Here is a 23,940-nt window from a genome sequence, read left to right as displayed (position 1 = left end):
CACCAACAGGAGAACTCACATCCCCAGCTGCCTCTTGCATCTCAACATCAACAGAAGAACTCGCATCCCCAGATGCCACTTGCTGCTCAACAACAACAGAAAGACTAGCAGCACCAGATGCCTCATGCTGCTCTACAACAGGAAGACTAGCAGCACCAGATAACCTTTGGCGCACCACAGCAATGTGAAACCTTTTGGGCGCAGCCTTTACCACACTTGCCTGTTCCTGACGTGAAAAAAAGGGAAACCTTGAGGACCTAGGCTGCCGCTCACATGGCTCTTGCCTCTCTACCGGCACATCAATGTCCCTCTCTACCACAGGCACTTCATCAGCACTAGAAGAAGAATCATCATCCGATGATACCATGCGAAGAGAAAACTCACTGCCTGAATCTTCTGCACCTACCTCATGCTCCGAATCGGAGTCAGTGTCTGGACCATGGTCAGAGGAAGACTCAAAAAGCAAACTAACAACCTGCTTAGCAGTAATCCTGCGAGCAGCCATTATCCTTACAAATCAAGAAGACTACACACACAAGTGAACAACAACCTACACTGTGCAAAGGAAGAAGTAAACAAGGTAGAGTCTTCACACAAAAATCAATACACTCAAAAACAATTCAAATCTAACCAAATATAAGAAGACTCACCAGCACCTACTCTGCTGAAACACAGCAAAAAGAAAGGAAATCCCACTGGAAAGAAAAAAAAAGTATAGATTAGACAAAGTACACATCAAGCAGCAATACAAAAAAAAAGTTAACAATCAAGAAACACAAAGCCACACACACAGCAATAACTTCACTTTTCATAACAACACATTTATCTAGGAAAAATAGTACAAAAAACATTTACTTACCAAGCACATGCAACTACACAAGCTGCAAAACCAGCATTAACCGAACCACAACCTACACCAATACAAACAGCAAAAGCCTGGATCAAAAACAAAGAAGAAAAAAAATAATTTAATACTACATTTCACAAACAACATAACAAATGAATAAACAATACACAAATTTACCCCCAAAATCACATCCACACAGATGGGCCATCAAAAAGGGCAAAACGGACAAAAGTACGGGTTGATTTGCCCACCGGGGGGGGAGGCCAGAAAATCTAAATTTAAAATCCGACCCACCTGAAAGCGACCCTTGCACAATGGGTCACTTCCTACAATCTAAAATAAAATCCCTGGTGCTAGTGGGGGCATTTCCACCGCACAATCGCAATGCTGTGCGCGACCGTGAGCCAGAAATGCCCTGCAAAGAGACATCAGAAGAGAGGAAAATCACTTACCTCTCCCCTGATGCCTCTTTGCAAACCCCCCCAAATATCTCAAAACCAACCTAACACCTCCAGGCGCAGGAAGCAAATGGCTTCCCGACCGCCTGGGAATCCCTGAAGATGTTGGCGCGTGCTGTGCGCGCTGACATCATCAGGGATTCTCATGGGGAGGGGGACAACAGAATTACTGTGGTTCACTGCGATGCTGGACAGAGGCACTTGCATCCTTGATTTTCACAAGCGCAATCCTAAAACAGTTCCTATAACCAGGAGCTTCTTTCTCCCCATCTGCTGCTCTCAACAGTCTCTGACCATTTATACACATAAGAGGCATGTGAACTCACACAGAAGATCCCCGTTTGGCAACGCCCACCAACTAGCGGAGTGCACCATCTTTCCTAAATTTACCCACTATGATGGACAGCTCACTCAAGGGACCTGTGCACACATTGGTGCGATGGCATAGTAACACACACGGACACTGGAGACAAAGCAAGCGCTCGAGTTGCAGCACAAATTCAGGAAAACATTCATCAGCCCAAAAACATTTGTGACCTTCCCACTATGATTCACAGCTCACACAAGGGACCCCTGCGCACATCTGTGCAATTGCATAGTAACGCACACATGGACACTGGAGACAAAGATGGGGCTCGAGTTGCAGCACAAACTCAGGAAAGCAATCATCAGCCCAAAAACATTTGTGAACTTCCCACTATGATGAACAAATGGTCTCTGCTTCCAGATACCTAAGAGCCTTGCTAGTTTATTCAGATAACAACCAACACACACTGGGGTCGATTGTGAAAATATGGTATTGTGTACAAAAAAGGGGAGAAATGCTCCTCTTTTAGGTGTCCCCTCACTCACCAGGGTTGCCCCACGGTGACATGCTTCATCATTGGGGCCATCCCAGTCCTCTACGGGCTGGGGCGTGCTGCGACTTGCGAAAGTTACGTAGGAGCACTTTATTAGACTATGTGTGGTGCATGTGTATTTGAGGAGTGGACTATGTGATGTGTGAAATACCTGCCCAGTAGGTTTACAATAAACTTTATTCTTGCCTCTAGGTGGTAATAAACGGGGTGCAAAGATAGGCTGCCCTAAACGTAATGTGTCCAGATGTACCTATCAACTCCTATCGTCGACATGTTTCGTGCATACCCCAAACACTATGATGGACAGCTCACACAAGGGACCCCTGCGCACATCTGTGCAATTGCATAGTAACGCACACATGGACACTGGAGACAAAGATGGCGCTCGAGTTGCGGCACAAACTCAGGAAAACAATCATCAACACAAAAAAATTTGTGAGCTTCCCACTATGATGGACAGCTCACTCAAGGGACCCCTGCGCACATTTGTGCAGTTGCATAGTAACGCACCCATGGTCAATGGAGACAAAGATGGCGCTAGAGTTGCAGCACAAATTCAGGTAACAATCAACAGCCCAAAAACATTTGTGAGCTTCCCACTATGATGGACAGCTCACTCAAGGGACCCCTTCGCACATGGCATAGTAACACACACATGGTCACTGGAGACAAAGCATGTGTTTGAAAAGCAGCACACAAAAAAAAACATTCATCAGGCCAAAAACACTAGTGAGCTTTGCCTAGGCAGCACAGGTGTGTTTTTTAGCCACTTCAGAAACACACATCAGTATAAGTAATGAAGGACAGAGGCACTTGCATCCTTCATTACAATGAGCACTATTATTTTACTTTATAAATGACCCCCATCAGCATTTTTGTAGAAAAAACGGCCTTTCAACAACATTGCAGCCAAGAGAAGACTTCATAGATAATGTTCCCCCAACAAGGGGAGCGACCCTTCCCCAAGGGGCCGCTCCCCGAACTACGAAATTGATCATCAATGAAAAAAAAAAAAAAAATCCCTAACATTCCTGCTGCACGATCGCACGATCGTGCAGCAGGAAACCTCTAAATGCCACCGAGGGAAAGGAAAAGCCTTTCCTTTCCCTCCTTAGAAGTAATACTGAAATCTCCCCCGCCCCAGCCGCAAAACTAACCTGTTTACCATCCGACGCGCAGGAAGCAAATGGCTTCCCTGCGCGTCGGTAAACAAATGGAGCCTCCGGTGACGTCAGCGCGCCTCGCGCGCTGACGTCATTGATGACGCGGGCGGGGAGGGCGGGGGGAGGCAGGGGAAGGTCTTCCCCTGCCATCCCCGCAGAAACTAAAAAAATCGGGCTGACTCGGGGGGAGCGCTGGCGCTTCCCCCGAGGGTGGGGCTCATGACGAGCTGGGCTCATCATGAGCGTGCGAGGAGGCTACGCCATGACGAGCCCAGCTCGTCATCAGCCCCGAAGGGGTTAAGTCCCATCCTCTTCAATCGGTACATGTCACCACTAGCATCATTAGCAGAGGCACATGCCTCAAAGATTGTCTCTTATGCTGATGATACACAGCTGATTTTTTCATGCAAGAAACGGGACGATTATAATGGGGATGCAATTAGCTCCTGCCTCACCAATGTTTTTAAATGGCTGAAGCAGAATCAGCTTAAGTGCAATCCAGACAAAACAAAGATAATTTTCTTCGGCCAACCAGTGGAGAACAATTGGGTTCAGTGGTGGCCATTAGATCTCCCCTCTCCCAGCACTGCCCAATCGATAGTGAAAAACCTAGGCATCCACTTGGACAATGAGCTCTCGATGCGGACCCAAGTTCAAACCCTAGTAGGAACCTGTTTTGGAGTACTACGGATGCTTAAGGAATTTCTGTCACGTCTCCCCCTGATTGCCAGGAGGTCAGTGGTTCAGGCTCTGATTACGTCCGGACTGGACTATGCTAGTGCCCTCAATCTGGGTTTGCCGGAATACCTGCTACAGCGTCTCCATGTAGTGCTAAACTCAGCAGCAAGAGAAATTCTTAAACTTAAACCCAGATCAAACATGACCCCCCATCTGAAGCCCTTACATTGGCTCCCAGTTAGGGAAACAATAACATTTAAGGCTATGGTTATTTTTATTAAAGCCTTCCATGGATCAGGTGCCTCCTATCTTAGAAAATGATTCAGCCGTTAAGTGCCCACCAGGACACTTAGATCGTCCAACGCCGACCTGACTTGCATCCCCAAAGCTCGTCTGGTACGCAGAGGTGGCTGATCTTTTGACTTTTTGGGAGTCAACCTCTGGAATACACGGCTGGCAGCACTGAGATCTTTAACAGTGCTCTCCCACTTCAAAAAGCACCTGAAAACCTGGCTATTTAAAAATTAAGCCGCATAGGGTATGCACTTGTTAAACTTGCCAGCGCCAGGACACTCCGGATGGAGTAGCTGCGCGCTATACAACTACTGGTCATTCATTCATTCATTTAAAGACACCCTCAAACACAGTGTACATTCCTCGTGGAGAGGCACCCGGCAATACTCCCAACTGTCCTTTCAGGCTTCAGGCCCAGTAGCCGAGAGCGCCAATGGTCTACGTGGTCTCTCCCATTTCATTTGGAGTCAAAACTTGAGTCACTGGGGCAGGAACCCTGATCTGGGCCCCTATTCCTCTTTGCAGGTTAGTGCAACAGCATCAGGTGTCTCCCACAGTGTCTACAGGACCTGCCACCTGCAGCAGACGATTAGGCCTTTTGGTGCGCACAGCCAGCCCAAGTAGGGTTTAAAGTAGAGTCTCCTAAGGCCTGTCAGGCAGGATAGCAATCAGAAACAGTACGGTGGGATCAGGAGTCGCCATCTGCCTACCTCGCACGTCCTTCGGAGCCACAGTCCGAGGCCCCATGAGCCCTTGAATATGTGCAGAAGTTCTTCGATTGGGTGGGCCCTTCACTGGCCCCTCACAAGGGGTGCTGCCAGCCTCTGGTATCCTGCGGGCTCTTCTCATCACAGGCAGCAGGGCCCAGCAAAGCACACCCCTCGGATGAATCCCCGGGGGCCAGCTGGGGTCTAGAGTGAGCCAGGGGGTTGTTCCCCACTTGTGGGGTGCTGTTAAATGTAGCAGCAACCGAGGATTATTATGGATATTTGGAGTGTCAGCAGGAGCATGGGGAAACAAATCTAGGCGGCTTTATTGCCAGGCCACGCCGCGAGGTCGCACTGAATTCTTACAAATTATTATGGCATCTTGATCATGAAGTGGTGTCAGAATTTGGGTTACCTATTTTTCTCCACACCAAAATACAGCCAGAATATATACATTTGTTTCTCTGCATTTTGATACTACCATGTTTTATTAAGTTAAAAATTGCACCTTCTGCACCAGTCAATCCAGAAGAAAATGTATCAGGTGCTTAGGTAGAATGTTGATATGGGAACTTCTATATTACCTACTGTCTATTCTGTAAAATACCTAGCATCCAACGTTCTTGCCAATACCCGTCAATGCCAAAAACAAAAGGAGGGGCTAAGGAAAGGCTAGGGAGGATTTTAAGGAGGGAGACGCCCAACCACAAAACAGTAAGCACACTTCTATTGCAAATTGACCTTCTATAGTGACTACAAGCAAACAAGTCTCACAAGTCATAAATGTACTCCAGCTCAGAATGAGAGTAAATCCAACACCACATATGGTCAACCACTGGTACTGCAACACCTCCCCATAGAAAATAATGGCAATACTGACTTATACTAAAACCCCATATTCATTATACACATTTTATGTTAAGATAATGCAATGAAATCATAATTCTAGCTTTCCTGTTTTTAAACTAAATACATTTTATACATAATCATCATCAATTTTATACATACATATGTTTTATACACAATAATTAAATATCAACTTTTGACTTTAAATGGGTTTAATTTAAAAACAATCCCCCCCAAAAAAATTGTAAACCAGTTTAATGCACTTACACCCACCAATGTCCAAAGCGCTGCTTTACAAAATACTCCATACAGCATCACAGAGCAGGGTCATAACAACCAGGGACAACTTTAAAACGTACTTCTCTCTTGCCAGAATGTTGGTGGCTCTGCTTTGTTTATCTGAAAAGGGAAATAAAGGATACACTCTTAACCTCACAGTTGAGATTATTAGAGAATCTACAGGTTGATTCCCTCTGAAAAACAAAGGTCCCTGATCAGATTAGAATTTCATATTTTGTCTTGAGAATAACAGGTGTACGGACGTTTGTGACAGAAGTGTAGAGAAGAACTATTTTTGCTGCCAGTTATCCGAGCCTGCAGAACTCGGGGGGAAACTTGGGCACTCCTTGAAATACGTCTTGCATTGTGTTTCTGAAATCACAGGGACCAGATATAACTGAAAGGTTAATTTGTTTCTACTTATCTCCGATATAGGCTTAAGGGCAGCATGATTAAAAATCAAGGCTTACTCTTGGTAAGTGGTGCAAAACTGTACCACAAGGATCACACATAATAATTGTATTAGAAAGTTAATATTTAATGTTTTTTAAATAGAAAACCAGACAACACTTGTATTTCTGTTAGGTTTATTATATGAACGTATATGTCCATGTGCTAATACTTCTTGAAAATGGTCCTTCCTTTTTAGCGGGTTGTGTAGCAGCATCATTTGGGCCATGCCCCACAAGGCATGTGTATAATGGGTTAGAAGGCAATTGGCATTTAAATATTTTAAGGCCATACTTCCAGTCGAAAAGGACTTCCTGCCCCAAGCTTCTAGATATTTAGACTCAACGTCTGAAGGGACTGTAGGGAAGGCACCACCCAACTGGGTTCCTGAACAAGGAGCTTGGAGGACAAGGCTCTCTGGCAAAGGGTGTGTGGAGAGGAATGTTAGGTCACCTGGTGCTGAATGTTAATGACGGGCTACAAGTCTATCCTCCGCTGGTGTAAATTATGATTTCTCGCAAGCCACCAGAAAGGGTGTCAACAGGGACTCATTGGGCAATGGCTAAGAGGTAGCCGAAGAGAGCAAGAGATCCCCAGTTAGAACATTGGTGTTAGTCTCCACTGAGGGTAGTTGTAAATCCAAACTCTCTGGAGCCTTCAGCATACTTTTATGCAGACACTACCTCAGGATATATGGGGATTTCCATATCTAATTCTGGGAAACTATCCAGGCCACTTTCAGAAGGCAGGTTCTGAAATTCCGGGAGAGAGTCATGTTTATTCCACAGGGTTTGAATCTGTGCCAAATACTTTGTGGAGGTGTGTTCTGTAAGCCTCCTCTTCCAATAACCTCTGGGCATTCCTGGGGAATTGACAAGTGGCTTGATGTTGGTCTGTGGCATCTGCGATGCCATATCTGGAACTAAAGGTGGAGGCAGTGGTGGTGATAGAGCTGGTGGAGGTGGCGCCGACATTGAGGTCAGTTGCAGGGCTGAAAAGCAAAGCACTGAATCAAAACAGGGAGGCATAGGCACCGACCCCACAGTGCAGAGTCAAATGGCGTCAGCTGAAATGACAGGAACATTGGAAGTTGTTATTCAATCAATCAATCAGGGGTTTTAAAGAGTGCTACTCACCCGTGAAGGTCTCAAGGCACTGTTGGACGGGGATGCAGCTCCAGTTCAGCCGATGAGCCAGGTCTTGAGGCTCTTACTGAAGTTGTGCAGAGTGGGGAAGCGTCTGATGTTGACTGGGAGCTGGGATGTAGGTGAAGGCTCTTACACCTGCTCTGGTTCTGCGGATGTGCAGGGTTTCTGCTGCGGCAAGGTCGGCGGAGCGGAGGTTCCTTTTGGGTACGTGGAAGGAGACTCTTTAGTTGAGGTATTTGGGTCTGCTGTTGTGGAGGGATTTGTAGGCGGGGGTGAGTAACTTGAAGGTTACTCTCTTCTCGACGGGAAGCCAATGGGCGTCTCACATGTTTTGGGTGATGTGCTCATGCCATGGGAAGCCAAAGACCAGTCTGGCCGTGGTGTTCTGGATGGTCTGGAGTTTGCGTAGAAGGGATTTGTTGATTCCAGCATAGAGGGTGTTTCCGTAGTCCAGTCTGCTTGTTATGAGTGTGTGGGTGATGGTCTTCGGGTGGGGGGATCCACTTGAAGGTCTGGCGGAGGAATGCGGAGGGTGTTGAAGCAGGTGGAGGCGATGGCGTTGATCTGTCGGGTCATGGTGAGGGAGGAGTCACGTATGATGCAGAGGTTTTGGGCGTGGTCTGTGGGGGTGGGCGGGGTGCCGAGGCCAGATGGCCACCAGGAGTTGTCCCACGCAGATAGGGAGGGCCCGAGGACTAGGACTTCTATCTTCTCCGAGTTGAGTTTCAGACAGCTGCTGCTCATCCAAGCTGCATCGTCTTCATTCCTTCTTGGAAGCTGAGTCTAATGGTTTCGGGGTCCCTCGTGAGGGAGAGGATGAGCTGGGTGTCGTTGGCGTAGGATACAATGCTGAGTCCATGCTGTCTGACGATGGCGGCGAGGGGGGCCATGTAGATGTTGACGAGCGTGGGACTGATCCTTGTGGTACTCCGGAGTTGATCTCTGTGGGTTCAGAGAGGAAAGGCAGGAGTCTAATCCTTTGGGTTCTGCCGGTGACGAAGGAGCAGAGCCAGTCGAGGGCAGGTTCCTGTATTCCGGCGTCATGGAGTCTGGCTGCGAGGGTGCGGTGGAAGACGGTGTCGAAGGCTGGTATGAGGTCGAGTAGGATGTGGGCTGCTTTATGGCCTTGGTCGAGGAGCGTGCGGATGTCATCAGTGGCGGTGAGGAGGTGGGTCTTGGTGCAGCGGCTGCTGCAAAATCAGGATTGGGAGGGGTTAAGTATGGAGTTCTCTTTGATCAAGTTAGTCAGCTGGGATTTGACGATCTTCTCAGTGACTTTAGCTGCGAAGGGAAGGAGAGACATGGGTCGGTAGTTCTTCAGGTCCGTCTGGTCTGCAGAGATTTTCATGGAGCCGCCAGGCCCGAAGGAACGCCAAACAGCATTGATGCCTTTGCAAAGATGTTATACATGGTGTTAGGATACCGCTGGATCTGAACCCAGGACTGGAAATTTGGGGAATGTTGACACTGGCACTTGAGTTTCAGGCAGAGGTGCTGATGCCGAAGGCTCAGGGCACAGTGGAGGTCTGTCCGGAGTTGGTGAAAATGGAAGAGCAGAGCTGTGCAAAGGATCCTCAAGTAGTAAGTCAATTAGCTAAGGATCTGAGAATGAAGGTCTTATGGGAGACAGAAATTGTCTAGGAAACTTATCTTGGAATGATTCGTACTTTTCTTATGATGCTTTCTCCACTTTTTAGATGATGAAGATGGAAAGTGGGAACGATGTTGGGAGCACTTCAAAAAAGAGCTTGGCCTCCAGCTCCTTGATGCCCTTGGGGTGCATGCTGATGCACAAGGAGCAGGCCATCGAGTTGTGGTCAGACCCTAAGCAAAACAGCCCGACCAAGTGGGGGTCCTTTATGACCATCTGTCCCTCACTATCCCTACAAGGTTTAAAACCCAATCAGTGACATTTTTTAACTGCTTTTACAAAATGTGTTTGAGGAATTTCCTTAGAGAATGAGAAGCGATGTATGCGCATTGAAGACGTGGAAAAAAAGGAACTGACGCTGATAAACCAGGGAGGGCATTTTTTGGCCTCAGTGGCATTGCCTGACGCCACTTCTTACTGGCCAAAAATATTTAGGCTGAAGGACTAGAAGTTGCCAAGTGGGTTCTTGCTCCAGGACAAATACAGCGAATTATTCTGGAGGTTGGTGTCGAGAAGCGAAAGAAGCCAAGGTGATGTTGGGGATCAACTGAATGTCAAACATAAGAAGATAATGGACGGAGTGCTGAAACTTTTCAACCACTCACCCTCAGTCACAGATCTTGGTTTAATCCATCGTTCTTTTGCTCAATATGCTACATCAGTTTGGACCATGCCATATGCAAAGCAGTCTTGACCCTGCTCCCTATGGGAACAGTCCAGCCCGAACTGTCAGGTCAGGTCCTCCCTGGACCGGAAACAAGTATCCTGGGACAGGCTTAGGGGTTTCACCCCTCATCAGCCAGGCTAGATAGAATCCAGTGGCAGAGCGAGCAAGGGACCCACGTCTGGGCCTACCCTTGGGCACATGGGGCGAACATAGCAGACACAGCAAGATGATAGACTGGGTGCTGAAACTTTTCAACCACTCACCCCAGTCACAGATCTGGGTTTAATCCATTGTTCTTTTGCTCACTATACCACCCCAGTTTGAACCCAGCTTTATGCAAATCAGCCCTCTCCCTGCTGTTTCCCTGTTCCTCATGAAAACAGTCCAGCCCGAACTGCCAGGCCAGGTCCTCCCTGGACAGGAAACAAGCATCCTGGGACCAGTTTTGGGGTTTCGCCCCTCATCAGCCAGGCGAGCTTGAATCCAGTGGCAAAGTAAGCCTAAGTGTGAAGGTTATGCCCAGAGGTGAGTCTCTTGCTCGCTACGCCACCGGTTTCAAGCTAGCATGGCAGATGATGGGTGATACCCCGAAACCGGTCCTATTATGGTTGTTTTCCGGTCCAGGGAGGACCTGGCCTGGCAGTTCAAGCTGGACTGTTCCCATTGAGAGCAGGGTCACGGATGATTTGCATATGGCTGGATCTAAACTGGAAAGCAAATTTACAATGGATTAAACCCAGATCTGTGACTGGGGTGAATGTTTGACAATGTTCAGTTCGTCCATCATATTTTTGTGTTGCATAGATCAACTAAATGTGCCTGCAAGTTGGGAAAATGATTTCCACAAGGTTATGAATGGTGACGATGATATAATGAAGTGTGTTATATGGGATTTAAGGAGCTCTCTTAGAGACTGGCTGGAAACGCACTGCCCCCTGCCCCACCCCCCACTCACTGGGAGAAACTCCCAAGTGCATCAGGGACAATGATTATCCTTTTCTGAAAGCAGCCCCTCTATTGGGGTTTTGTAAAACTGACAAATAGCACGGGCTGGTAAGTTGAAGCTGCTTCCAACTTGTCAGCAGAAGCAGTTTTTAAAAAGGTTCTCAAGAGAAGCAGTAAACTCAATATTTTGCAGCAGGGCTGTAACAGGGAAGGGGTAATTGCTTCTGTAGCCACAAAGGTTTGGTGGCTGGTATGTGTTATACCCTAAATGGCGCTCTGAATTTGAACCCCGTAGGTGCACATGGTCTAGTCTCAGACAGTACTGTGTGGACCCTATCAAGGCAGATGCCTATTTAGTCAAACATATTGAAGGCTATATGTAATCACAAACGTGCACCTTGATCAGAAAACCAATGGGTGCTAATGCCCCCTTTTCAAAAAAGGTTTGAATGATGACCCATCCTGGCACCACACAATTACACTTCTGCAGTGAAAGGACCTGATCAGAGTTTGGCAGACAATTTACTCTACAAATATGACAGCTATCCAGTCCACCCTCTAGTGAGTATCATTCGCTGTCTCTCTCTTATTTTTTTTTTTATTATTAGATCAGCACAAGAGCACTGTTAAAGAAGTAAAAATAAGCATATCCATAAAAGGCAAATACATATCACAGCATGGCCCCGAAAACATACAACAAAGAGAGAGCCTGATAAAGTGCATAAGTGCATAGTAGCAATCTGGTTACTTGATGTTCTTACGTCGATTTAAAAGATTTTGCATTCATTGAGCTACATAGTGGCCGAAAATTAAAGTGCAAAAGTGAACTTATAACGAAGTGGTGTTTAATTTATCATAAAATACATAAGTTCATCAGAGCAATACATAACCACCTCCTGCTTTGTTAAATAATATTGCACAAAATCATGCACATCTTAAATTGATCCCCATAAAACAGCAGCAAACTTCTAAATATGCCTAAGAATCATTTGACATATGGTGTTGAGAGTGCAATAGAACAAATAAAACCAAATTCAATTCCTAATACATTCACACTGATTAATTTATAAAAAGGAGAAAGTAACTGGCCCATATTGCCCTGAATCTTCGAGTGTCACTAACCCTCTTCACATAAGCTTCCTCAAATATATATGTCCTACACATTTTACTAATCCAATGACCCATCGTTGGTTGCTTAATTGTTCGCCAATTCTGTAAGATCAGTGATCTTGCCACAGTTATCAATATCAATATAAAATGCTGCTGGTATTTCTTAAGGCATTTAAACTCCCAGAATAAACAAACAGAACCAACATACATGATGGGTCAATTGCAGTGGACACAAAACGAAAAATACTTATAAAAACTTCTATCCAAAACTGCTGTAAATTACGACATTCAAAAAATATATATGTACACAATCGCCTGCATCCTGTTTGTTACATCTAAAACAATGGTTACTCACCCTGGGCTACATCTTATGTAATTTCAACGGCGTATAATACAGCAACCACCTAGACAAAAAATTCATTCTTTTAAAATTGCCACCCCGTAACCCTTTGTAGCTCAGATCACAGGGCTATGACCATTCTTTAAAATTAAATTTACAGCCTGTCTCAGAATGAATTTTCAGCAATTTGTCCAAGATATATGTTTCCCCTTTTATGCTGTGGTGCAACAGATGGTACCATGTACCTACCCCCAATGTCTTAATTGCCATCTGTCTAGAGATCTGATATGCTGACTCACTCAGAATACTGTAATAACTTTTTTTTAAACTCGCAATCTGAAAAACACTTAAACGTACAGCTAAGCTCTGGCTACCAGATAGCATCTGAACCGTGTCCCATGTGATAAATCTCTCAAACTTTTTAAAAATTCCAAGTCAAACAAATCCCAGTTGTTGCCAGAATTGCAAAAGTCTTTTACGGAGAAATAAGCCACCTGCTGCACAATCTTGAATTGGGGTATAGGCATGATATGCAGGAATAACTAGAGATTTAAAAAGCAACTGGGTTCTACCTGACAACGCCAGTAGCACCTTATATCTCGTTTTCTTTGGAAGTTTTGCAACTCGTAAGAAAATTGGCAATTTAGTTGCACTTTCATTTTTCATGAGGTTCAAGAGGAAGTTATCATAAACTGAATTTGATCACCTATTTGGCTTAATAATTTGACCAGAGATGCCTTGATAATATCTTGCCAAATGGGGTAGTGCAAAGCCCACGTTATGATGTATTCAGTTGAAGTGTAGCTAATTTCACACACAGCTGTTTATTATTCGATACAAATTTCCAAATCATACCATCAAATTCTTAAAAAAAAGAGTTGGGAATTTTCAAAGGGAGTTTAACAAAAAGAAATGAGAACAGTGGGAGAACTGACATTTTGAACATAGGCACCCGTATATTAATGATAAAATCAATAAGGTCCATTTATTGGGTTTCGCCTGCCGAAGGCTGCGCTCTGCGCAGCTCTTCAGCGCAGGTGAAATCCTATGTCGTCAATAAGGACTCCTGGAACGTCCCCCAGCTCTCATTGGTTAGCTCCATAAATGGAGGCTAGCCATTGAGTGCCGGATCTGTCCGTCAAGGCCGGACCAGATTCGGGGGCGTTCCCGAGATTTTTTCCCAGGGCGGAGTTACGTTTTTTCCCGTTCCCTCCCCTTTCACTGAAAGTGAATTCAGATGCGCTGTCCATTCCCGCCCCCTCTGCTGCTGTCCTGCCTTGTGTCCCTCCTCCCGCCGTCCCCCCTCCCCCTCCTCGCTGTCCCCCCTCCTCGCTGTCCTGTTATGGCCCGATCGAGTGGCCACCTCGACCCGGCATTGCCCCGTGTTCTCACCGCTGCGGCCCGGGGGCCTGAAAGTGATCAGAAGCTGAAGCGAGAGAAACGAAGGGGCCGCGACCTGATTGGTCCTCTGTTTACAGGAGGCGCGCTCTGATTGGCCGTTTGCAGTAGGCCTGTCCCGAGAGCCGCGCTCTGATTCGATGCCTTGCCCGCAGAAGCTGGGCGTGTATGAAGGCTCGCAGAGCCGCGACCGGATTGGGCCGCAGCAGTGGAGCCGCCCCAGCGAGGATCCGGAAGCCGAGTCAGCCGTTCGACCCCGTCCTCGCCGAGGGAATCTCCGAAGTGCCGGGTAATCACCGCCGGGTCCGGGGAGAAGAGGAAGAGTGATGGCAGCTGGACTGCAGGGCCCCCGTGAGCGGAGGGAGCCCTGCGGCGAGAGGAGCGGCATTCAGAAGCGAGCGGAGGGGGCGCGAAGCACATTGCCGGTGCCTGCCCCCTCCCCCACCCCCCTGAGGCTCCCCGACTGGAGGGAGAGCCCCGAGTGAAGACAGAGCCGCCGGCCGGTGAGTGAGCCGACGAAAGGGAGGGGCGCCGGGACACATTGCCGGTGTCCGCCCCTCCCCCGCAGTAGCGCGAGCTCGCGTTCCTTGGGTGTGTGAAGCCACGAGGGCTTCAAGGGCGGCCCCGGTTGGCAGTGGGTCGCCCCAACGTGCACAGAGCCCGGAGAGGCTCCCCGCCCCATTTTTTTGTATTTAGAGCCCTGAGAGGCTCTGGGGGGCATTTGGTGAAGTAAATGGAGAGTCAGGGCGGCCCCGGATGGCAGTGGGTCGCCCCAACGCTGAAGAGAGCCTGTTGAGGCTCAGAGGGGCCATTTTTCAGGACGTCGAGCCCCAGAGGGGGGCTCCAACGACCCCATATTTATAGCTGGTGAATGCTTTTCCCTCGCAGCTGAGGTAAGGGGAAAAATGCTTTTATATATATGTATGTTGTGTGCGTGCTGGCAGTTTTAAGTGTGTTTATGTAAGAGTGTAAATGAGTAGGCAGAGTGTGTGTTTGTATATGTATAAATATGTATGTGTAAGTGAAGGTCAAGCCCCTCCCCCGCAGTAGCGCGAGCTCGCGTTCCTTGGGTGTGTAATGGCAATGTAAATGACAATGCCATTTACTTATCTGTTTTCGAAACAAAAACATAAATACAAATTTTGGCATATACAATGCCAATAACTCTAACTTTTCCAAAGGCGAAACCATTGCATTGTAAATGCTTGTCTAGTAGTCTCTTCACCTTTGCCAACATCTTTCCATAATTTAATGAGAACAGATCCGCATATTGGTCTGTCAATAGAATCGCAAGATATCTAATAGGGCCGGGCGATATAAGTGATAAACATAGTGGGGTCTCTGCAGGAGTCAAATTAAATGGAAGAATGTCTTTGTTTGGTTTACCCTATATCCCCCTCTTTTTGTAAATTATCAATTTTTTCTAGTGCATTCTTTATATTGGAGCCCTCCACTTTAAGGTATACAATTATATCATCTGCATATAATTTAATTTTCTGACTCTCTACCGCAGGGGTATTATCTGTACATCAGCCGCCCGTTTTTTGGCTGCCAGTGGCTCAAGGAAAAGAGCAAACAACTGGGGGGATAATGGACATCCCTGCCAAGTGCCTCATTAATATTTTCCTTCCTATTGCTGTTCCATTAATAGTGGTCTTGGCTTCAGCTTGGTTATATAGTTATTTTAGCATACCTATCAGTTCATTAGGAAAACCAACTTTCTCTAACATAAAAAATAAGGACTGCGAGTCCACCATATCAAAAGCCTTCTCAGCATCCATCTTAAGTATTGTTGCTTTGATCTGATTAGCTGAGAAGTAGTCAATTGCTTGTATTAAAAAATAGGTAATAGTTGCCAATAATCTCCCCGGCAAGAAGCCATTCTGATCTATGTGCACCCATTGTTGGGCTGATGGTGCAATTCTCCTTGCCCAAATTTTCATAAATATCTTATAATCTGTATTTAGCAGACTAAACGGTGTATATGAATTAGGATTACAGGGATCCTCATCTTTTTTAAGAAAAATAATCACAACCGACAACTTAAATCCCTTAGGAACAGTTGCCCCCTCTTTTATTTGATTAAAAAGATTGATAAAACTGGAAGTAATTAATCTTGAAAACTTTTATACAATTCTACTGGGATCCTGCCACAGCGCAGACTTTCGCATTGGACATATTTTTCAGGGGTTCTCCAACTTCTACTGGTTCCAACATAGTATCCAACTGCTGAATATGTTCCCCCGACACCAGTGGCAACTCTAGAGAATCAAAATATGAGTTTCAATCACACTCTGCGACTATCTATGTTTCAGTGTAAAAAAAATTAAATGAGAGAGTAAAATATCTGCAATCTTCTGATTATCCTCTACTAATTAATTAGACATTGGATCCCTCAGCTGGTTTATTTGAGAACTCTTTTGACTTTTTGTAGACAATGCTAAAAAAGTTCCAAACTGCTGGTTTTCCTCATGGAGTTTTTGTTGGTATGCTATATTCCCTGTGATCTCTTCTACCAGAAAAAAGTCCCTTAACTCCTCCTTAGTTTTAGATAATGAATGTGGCCATGTTTTTAGCGATTGTTCCTGAATTGAGGCTGCATTTATTATTTGTCTAGATTTGTCCACTGCTACTTGAAGCCCCTCAACTTTTTGCTTATGAAGTTTAGACATCAGTGCTTTATAGGAAATACGTTGCCCTCCAAAGTCGGCTTTAAAAGCCTACCAGACCAGAAAAATTGAGGCAGAATTCAAATTAAATTGGAAGAATTCCTACATAAAATGTTTTGTCTCTTTTAGCCAAATAGGATCCTCCAGCGTTGATTTTTCAAACTGCCATCTTGATTTCTTTTTAGGGAGAAACTGAAGGGAGACAATAAAATATACTACTGAATGATCCAAAAAGGAGTTAGCCAAAATCTCAGTCTTATAATTAGCCAGCAATTTGTCTACCAGAAAAAAATCCAATCTTGAAGCTGTTCTATATCTGGAGGAGTAACAGGTAAACTGGGAAAGGCCAGGATGTCCCATCCTCCATGGATCCACAAGCGCTGAATCTGTTTTCATCGTACTTATTAACCTTGCTGTCTTAGGTTTCAAATGGCGCTTAGTTTTGTTAGAGGTGTTGAGTTTCAAATTTTGAATAAAATTAAAATCGACCCCAATAATAATCAAGGTGCCTTCTGGTTGTATTGCTGTATCATAAATGTGTTCTACTGCTGCAGTATCATCATCAAAGAGGCCGTAATAATTCAGCAGATTTAGCCCTATTTCCTCAATATTAGCCTTAATCCAAAGCCATCTCCCCCTCTTGTCCCAAATTACTTCCAAAACCTGCCAATCAATTGAGTTTGATCCCAACGCCTCGAACTGCTGCAGTGGCGGAAGAAAAATATACATAAGGATATTTCTTTTGTAGGTAAGTCCTTGCAGTACTAGAAATAAAATGAGTTTCTTGAACAAAGATTATTTCTGGAGCTCGGAATCATGGGGAACATGGCGGCAGCGGGCTAGCCGCCGCGGTACTCCGCCCCTAGCCGCAGCAGAGTGAGATGCCAGCGCTTTAGTGTTTCTGCGTTTGTAATGCAGCAGTGCGTGTTTGAGAATGAAATGCAGTAAAAAGCACTTTTCCCGTGAGAACCTTTCTATACTCTGCCTGATTTGCAGGTTTGTTACTTTTCTTTTCGGCGGCCGCAGTTTTTCTCCCCCCCTTCCATGTGCCTCCCTTCCGGGGGCGTGGAACGACCTGGGCCGGCGGTTCCTGACCGACTGCTGCTGCACACGGGTCTACGGCCTTGGAGCAGGGCCGCCCTGGAGCTCCGGCGCGGTAGGCGGTTGCGGAGCCTTCTGCGGGATCCACGAGTCGTAGCTGGAGGATTGACCGCTAACACTAACACGTTTGTTAGTGTCACGGCGGCGGCGGCTACAGTGGCAGCACCGGTTGGACCAACAACGCGAGCAGCAGCAGCACTCAAAGGGAAGGTGAAAGGGAAGGAGGTGGGGGGTAAACCCATCGAAGTTACAGAGGTTGTGGCGAAGTTCAGAGGACCTTGGGGGTCCTTCAGCCCAGCGACTATCAGCCAGAGGACAGGTGGGTCAGGGGGGGCGGATTCTCTTGAGCATACACCCGAGCCCCTTTCAGCATTAGTAGAGCAATCCTTTAAGTTGCCACATATTTCAGGCACGCCTGGGTCCACAAGCCAGGGGGAGCTGGGGAAGGCAGTAAGAGGGGGCCAGAGTCGAAAAAAGAAGGGGGGTAGCAGGGACTTGAAGCTGCACCAGCCTGCTTATATCTCGGCGCAAGGTGGCGTTCCACAAGGCAAGTTTATGCCCCAAGAAGTTCATACCCCTATCAAAACCTCTTCCTTTCTTTCCAACGAGGTGAAGGCTAAACGAGCAAAAAAGGGCAACAAGGCTGCTAAGTCTGGGAAGCTTATACTCGACTCTGGTTCTAGGATAACGCCTTCCCTGCGCTCGTACTTCAAAGCTGTCCCCCAGTTGCTTAAGCTGGGCACCCCTCAAACAGGCGACCTTCCAGTGCCAGGCTCATTGGGTAGCCCGGATTGCTCAGCGGTCTTGGGCTGTGTAGATCCCACTAACACTGCGACACCTCTGTGCCCTTCGGTGGCTTTCCAAATTAGTCCATCTTTAATTATATCATCAGTTCTTCCTCCCGAGGAAGGTATGGAGGAGGCAATACTTGCTATTCCCGCCACAGTGGGCGGTGAGGGGGGAGTGTCTGGTCCGATTTTGAGCCTAACTGAGCAGGGCAGTGGTTCTACATTGCCAACACAGTTACTAACACTACTTCCTGGACTGAACGAAGAAACCCCCTTAGTAGGGATCTCACGGGATTCCTTGCTCGAAGAAGTAGGTGCTGTGGACTGCCCTACCAGCCCAACCAGCTCCGGTGGTGGTCGCATTTCTCCAACTGTTTCAGTCACCACCTTTGATTCTTGTAATATGGAGGTTTCGGAGCAGCAATTAATTAATCAGAGGGGTAAGATCCAGCCCCAGTCTCAGGTTCAGGAAGAATGTGTGAGTCTCGGTATTCAACGTAGTACACAGCAAGTTTCTCATGTTTCTCCCCCTGTGCCAGAGGACAGTTCTGTTTTTAATACTGCAGCGTGCACTCCTGCCCCCTCCTTACACCAAATGTTTTTGACCTTGTCAGCCGACATTAAAAGGGGGTTTGAAGAATCTGCGGTAATTCAGAGAGAGATCAAGAGTTATTGCGAGGCCTTGGGCAATAAGATAGATGGACTCACCTCTAGAACAGGTGTACTGGAAGAGACCATGGGCGTGCTATCTTTGCATTTAGATAACGCAAAGGAAGAAATCTCGAAACTTAAGAAGGAAGACATTGCAATATCGGAAAGGATGGAGATTTTGGAAAATCACGCCAGGCGCAGCAATATCCGAATCCTCAATGTACCGGAGGGCAGCGAGGGGTCGGACATTAAAAGCTTCGTTATTCCACTGCTAAAGCAATCTCTAAAAGTGGACCAATCTGAAGATGAATTAGCAAGAGATATCCAACGCATACATAGGGAGCCCTTTAGGCGGAACCTCCAGAGGTCTAAGCCGAGAAAGATCCTAGTGAACTTTCACACGTACTCCCTTAAGGAGCAAATCCTTAACTTAGCACTAAAACAAAAATCTCTAGACTATAAGGGCTTTGCCTATCAAATACGGTCAGATCTATCCAGGGCCACTCTCGAAAAACAGTGGGAGTTGGGTAAGAGAATGGAAGCTTTTCGGAAATCTGGAGCCACAGTACAGAAGGGGTTCCCTGCCTTACAAAAAATAATGATTAACAACAAGATGTTTAACATCTGTTCGGTCCAGGCAGCAGATGAGCTGTTGATGACCTTGCAGGGCGATAAGGGCGCGGCAGGTGGTTCAGGTTGATCATCCATGTAGTTAGCATCATGTTGTGGACCGCCTAGGGGAGTAGATTATTGTGCTTTTATCTTCTCCCTGCTTCCTTTGGCTTTCCATTCTTCCCTCTCTGTCCCTGTTCCCCTCTTTTCCTCTCCAATTTCTGTGATACGTTATATGGCTTGATTGTAAATGGAGGGGTAAGAGGTCATCATAGTTTTGGGAAGGCAAATGGCTGCTTTTCTCTCTCTTTTTTCTTTCCTTTCTTTTTCTTCGATATTTAAGGAATTAGATGGTAAGCAATCGGGAAAAATAAGAAAAGGGGAAAAAAAAAAGAAAAAAAAGGAAAAGATAACTATATAACAAAATTAAGAAAAAAATAATAATATATATATATATATATATATATTTTTTTTTTTAGATTTGGCACTCACTTTGCAGGGGCTGGGGTAGGGCAGGGGGGTACCACCAACCGGATCTGTTCCGGTTAGATAGTACAAGGGTTCCTCAGGGGAGGGGGGCGGGATGGTTGGGACACTGGGGTGTAGGGGCTCGGGTTAAAAAAATAAAAAAAATTCCTCATTTTCAGACTGGTTCCTAATTGGTTTTCTTTCATATAGTCATCGTAACTGCTTCTCCTTGGGTAGTTGTTTTAGGAGGTTGAGGTGGGTTTTTTTTCCAGCTGGTTTTATAGGAGTAAATATGACATATGAGTAATCTCAAGATTCTCTCCTGAAATGTTAATGGCCTGCGCACCAAACCAAGGGCTAATAGAATTTTACAATATCTCCGTGACATGGATGCGCAGGTCATTATACTCCAGGAGACACATCTAATTGAGGCTGAGATACTCGATCTTATGAAAAAGAATAGGTGGATGGACATATCGGTATCAACCTCACAATCACTAAACACAAGGGGAGTGTCTATTTTGTTTAAAAAATCTATTAGCTCAAGAATAATTACTCAGAAGGTAGACCCTGGAGGTAGATGGGTGATTACCACAGTAGATGTTGGTGGTGTACACCTGACTTTTGTGGGCTTTTACGGACCTAACCAGGATGACCCTGCACCTTTGGAGCTCCTATTTTCACATCTCTTACATTTTACTGAGCCTATGATTATAGCTGGGGACTTTAATATTGTGCTAGATCCCGTTTTAGACAAGTCCCAGAGCAGCAGACAGCGGATACCGTCCAAATCCAGAGCGTTTCTGCGCAGTTGTATGAATCAATATGGCTACGTCGATATCTGGCGGGTAAGAGCAGGCAAACAATCTGGTTTTTCTTTTCGTAACCACAAATACCACCACCAATCCAGAATCGACTATATCTTGATAAGTCGCGACTTGGTTGATTCAGTCAAAGACATTCACTATCTACCTTCCCACCTGTCAGACCACTCTTCTGTTTAAATGGAACTTACAGGAGTAATTAGACCATCCCCTAGATCTTGGTCTTTCGACCGGTCTCTTCTTTCTTCAACGGAAGATGTACTTTCTATCAGAACTGAAGCACTTGAGTTTATGCAAATAAATATTGGTTCTGCAGAACCTAGCATAGTATGGGATGGGTTCAAGTGCTGTCTCCGAGGCATAATTAAGAGTAAGGTTGTATATAGGAGGAGACAGTATGCACAGGAAGTAGCCTCTATTGAAGCTGAACTTCTTGCAACGCAAACTGAAATTGACGCTAGCTGTCTAGACTCTAACACTAACCTTTTAATACTACAATCCAAACTGCTTGCCCTTAAAGAAAATCTGGCTTCCGTGTTAAATCAACGTATCTTACAAAAATGGGAAGTGAGCAAATTGCTCACTTCAATTATGGAGAAGGGGCTGGGAAGTTACTCGCCTGGAAGTCAAAATCCGACCGGGCACGTAACATTATTGACTCCGTAACAACTAGTCAAGGAACCGCCTCTTTAGACATAGATATTAGAACTTCCTTTAAAGAATTTTTTCAAAACATTTATCAGGAAGATAAGAACATCAACCCTGAAGACATAGAAAGGTGGCTAGATGGTATCTCCCTTCCAAGACTACCTCAAGAACAAAGTGTTCTTCTGGAAAGGGAGGTCACCAAGGAGGAGGTAGAGATGGCCATACGGGACAGCAAAGCGGGCAAAGCTGCAGGGCCAGATGGCCTGCCAGCAGAAATATATAAGAGTCTGGCAGAGGAGATATCTCCCTTCCTTACAATCTTATTTAATTGGATTCTACAGGAGGGGGCCTTTCCGCCATCCTCTTGGAGTAGTGCATCCATTACACTTATATTAAAACCGAGTAAACCTGCTTCCAACTATGGCTCCTATCGCCCCATATCAATATTAAATGCCGATTATAAAATCTTCGCATCTCTATTGGCAAAGAGGTTGGGCCTGGTTGTTCCTGAAATCTTGCATCCTAACCAGAAGGGTTTTGTCAGGGGTCGCCAACTCTTCGAGTTAACCTATGACTTAATAGGCGCCATTGACATGGCGACCTCAGACGCTGCCCCGTTGGCCATTCTAACTTTGGACGCCACCAAGGCCTTCGACAGGGTCAACTGGTTGTATCTGTCTGGGGCCTTGGCTAAGTTCGGTGTGGGTGAGGGCTTCCGTAGAGCTGTGAAATTGTTGTACCACAGTCCAACTGCATGTGTACTTGTTAATGGGGGTTTGTCCGAACCTTTTACCATCACTAGAGGAACTCGACAGGGCTGCCCTCTATCTCCCCTGCTTTTTGACATCTATATTGAGCCTTTTGCTCAAAAACTAAGAGAGGATAACAACATCAAGCCTTTTATATATAGAGATTGGGAGAAGAAGGTCGCGCTGTATGCTGACGATGTCATGATTTTGACATCCGAGATCAGCTCTGCGTTTCCGGCAGCTATTAGGTTGGCAGAGGAATTTGGAGAAGTCTCCGGATACGAGGTAAATGCCTCAAAGACAGAAATAATGGTATGGAACGACGAGGCTAGTGGCCTCAATGAACAACTCAGTACTAGCTTGCGCTACTTAGGGCTGAACATTCTTAAAGATATCAACCTGATTGCGTCTTCCAACTTCTCTTTAGTAGTGAAAGAATGTCAAAAATTAATGGGAGCCTGGATGCATCTTCCCCTTTCCTTACTAGGCAGAGTAAACCTGGTGAAAATGTCCATCCTACCGAAGGTTTCTTTTTTATTTAATACAATCCCCCTCTGTTTTGACTCTTCTTTGTTAGCCAAGTTACAGGGCGAGATAACATCATTTATTTGGAAAAATAAAAATCCAAGGATAGCCTGGAAAAAGATTAGACGCCGTAGGGAGAAGGGGGGCCTGGCCGGTCCAGACTTGCAGATCTATGCGTGGGCATTCCAGCTATCCTATGCGCGCATGCTCCTAAAAACACCCACAGGAGAGGGCATTGGGAGCATGTTTGAAGCACTATTGAAGGGCGAAGGAATTGGCCAGTCAGGATTCTTGTTTAAGTTTGGCGATCCCAAATTCTTTAAAAAGGTGAAATTGAAGGTGCTACAGGGCTTGGCAAAAACTTGGGCTAAGATAAGATCTTCAACACAACTGGGGTATTACTCTAGTAGAGCACCAATTTGGGATCTTCCGGGGGCCCCAGGTTGGGTGGGGGATACTTTGGCAGTCCCACTCAGAGAAGCTGGGATAGCAGTCTGGGGAGATCTCTTTGTGGAAGGGTCTTTGCTACCCTGGGAAGACCTGGCTTGTAAAATTGGGCCCAACCTTTCAAGATTTAAATATCTACAAATATCTAGTTGGGCTCAAGCATTAACAACACAAGCTACACGCTTTAATAAGCTTCCAATAGGGGGAGGTAGCTATCTTGAATCCCTTCTAGTAGATCAACCACCTGTAAAACAAGCATTGGAAATGCAATAGGTCTCGCATTAGAAAAGTTGGAGCTATTGGTCTTGTAAATGATTTTTTTTTATTTATGTGTTGTTTTTGAAAATAGCTAAATTAATAGCTTTGTCATTTACAATGCCAATAGTTATAACTTTTGCAAATGTGACACCTATAGCATTTGTAATGCAACATGTTTTGTATGTACGTGACTCAGATGTATTGATATTACAAATAACAATGGCTTTTAATTTTTGTAAATAATTAATACTTAAATAATTTATTTAATTTATAATGGCAATAGCTTAAACGTTTTTAAATAACTTTTGTGAAGATTATGTTCAGTGTATTTTATTGTGACAAAAATCATTTGCACCTAC

General features: G+C 45.7%; 1 protein-coding gene across 13 annotated transcripts in view; it reads right to left on the bottom strand.

The window, feature by feature from the left end:
• The window catches only part of SATB1 (SATB homeobox 1), a 1,317,576-nt gene that overhangs the window by 1,267,540 nt on the left and 26,096 nt on the right, over positions 1–23,940 (bottom strand). For 9 of the 13 annotated variants that reach the window (XM_078664013.1, XM_078664001.1, XM_078664003.1 and 6 more), the window contains exons 2-3: positions 12,459–12,507; positions 6,127–6,252 (exon numbers count right to left, since the gene is read on the bottom strand). The gene's annotated coding sequence lies outside the window, so the exon portion shown is untranslated. Of the gene's footprint in view, positions 1–6,120; positions 6,253–12,458; positions 12,508–23,940 lie in introns of all 13 variants that reach the window. The other 4 variants (XM_078664008.1, XM_078664010.1, XM_078664005.1 and 1 more) reach the window with 2 other exon arrangements.

Source organism: Lissotriton helveticus, chromosome 10 (genome assembly GCF_964261635.1).
Source record: "Lissotriton helveticus chromosome 10, aLisHel1.1, whole genome shotgun sequence".
NCBI classification, from domain to species: domain Eukaryota; kingdom Metazoa; phylum Chordata; class Amphibia; order Caudata; family Salamandridae; genus Lissotriton; species Lissotriton helveticus.
The sequence above is the reverse complement of the archived record's forward strand: the minus strand, read 5'-3'. Positions and strand labels throughout refer to the sequence as shown.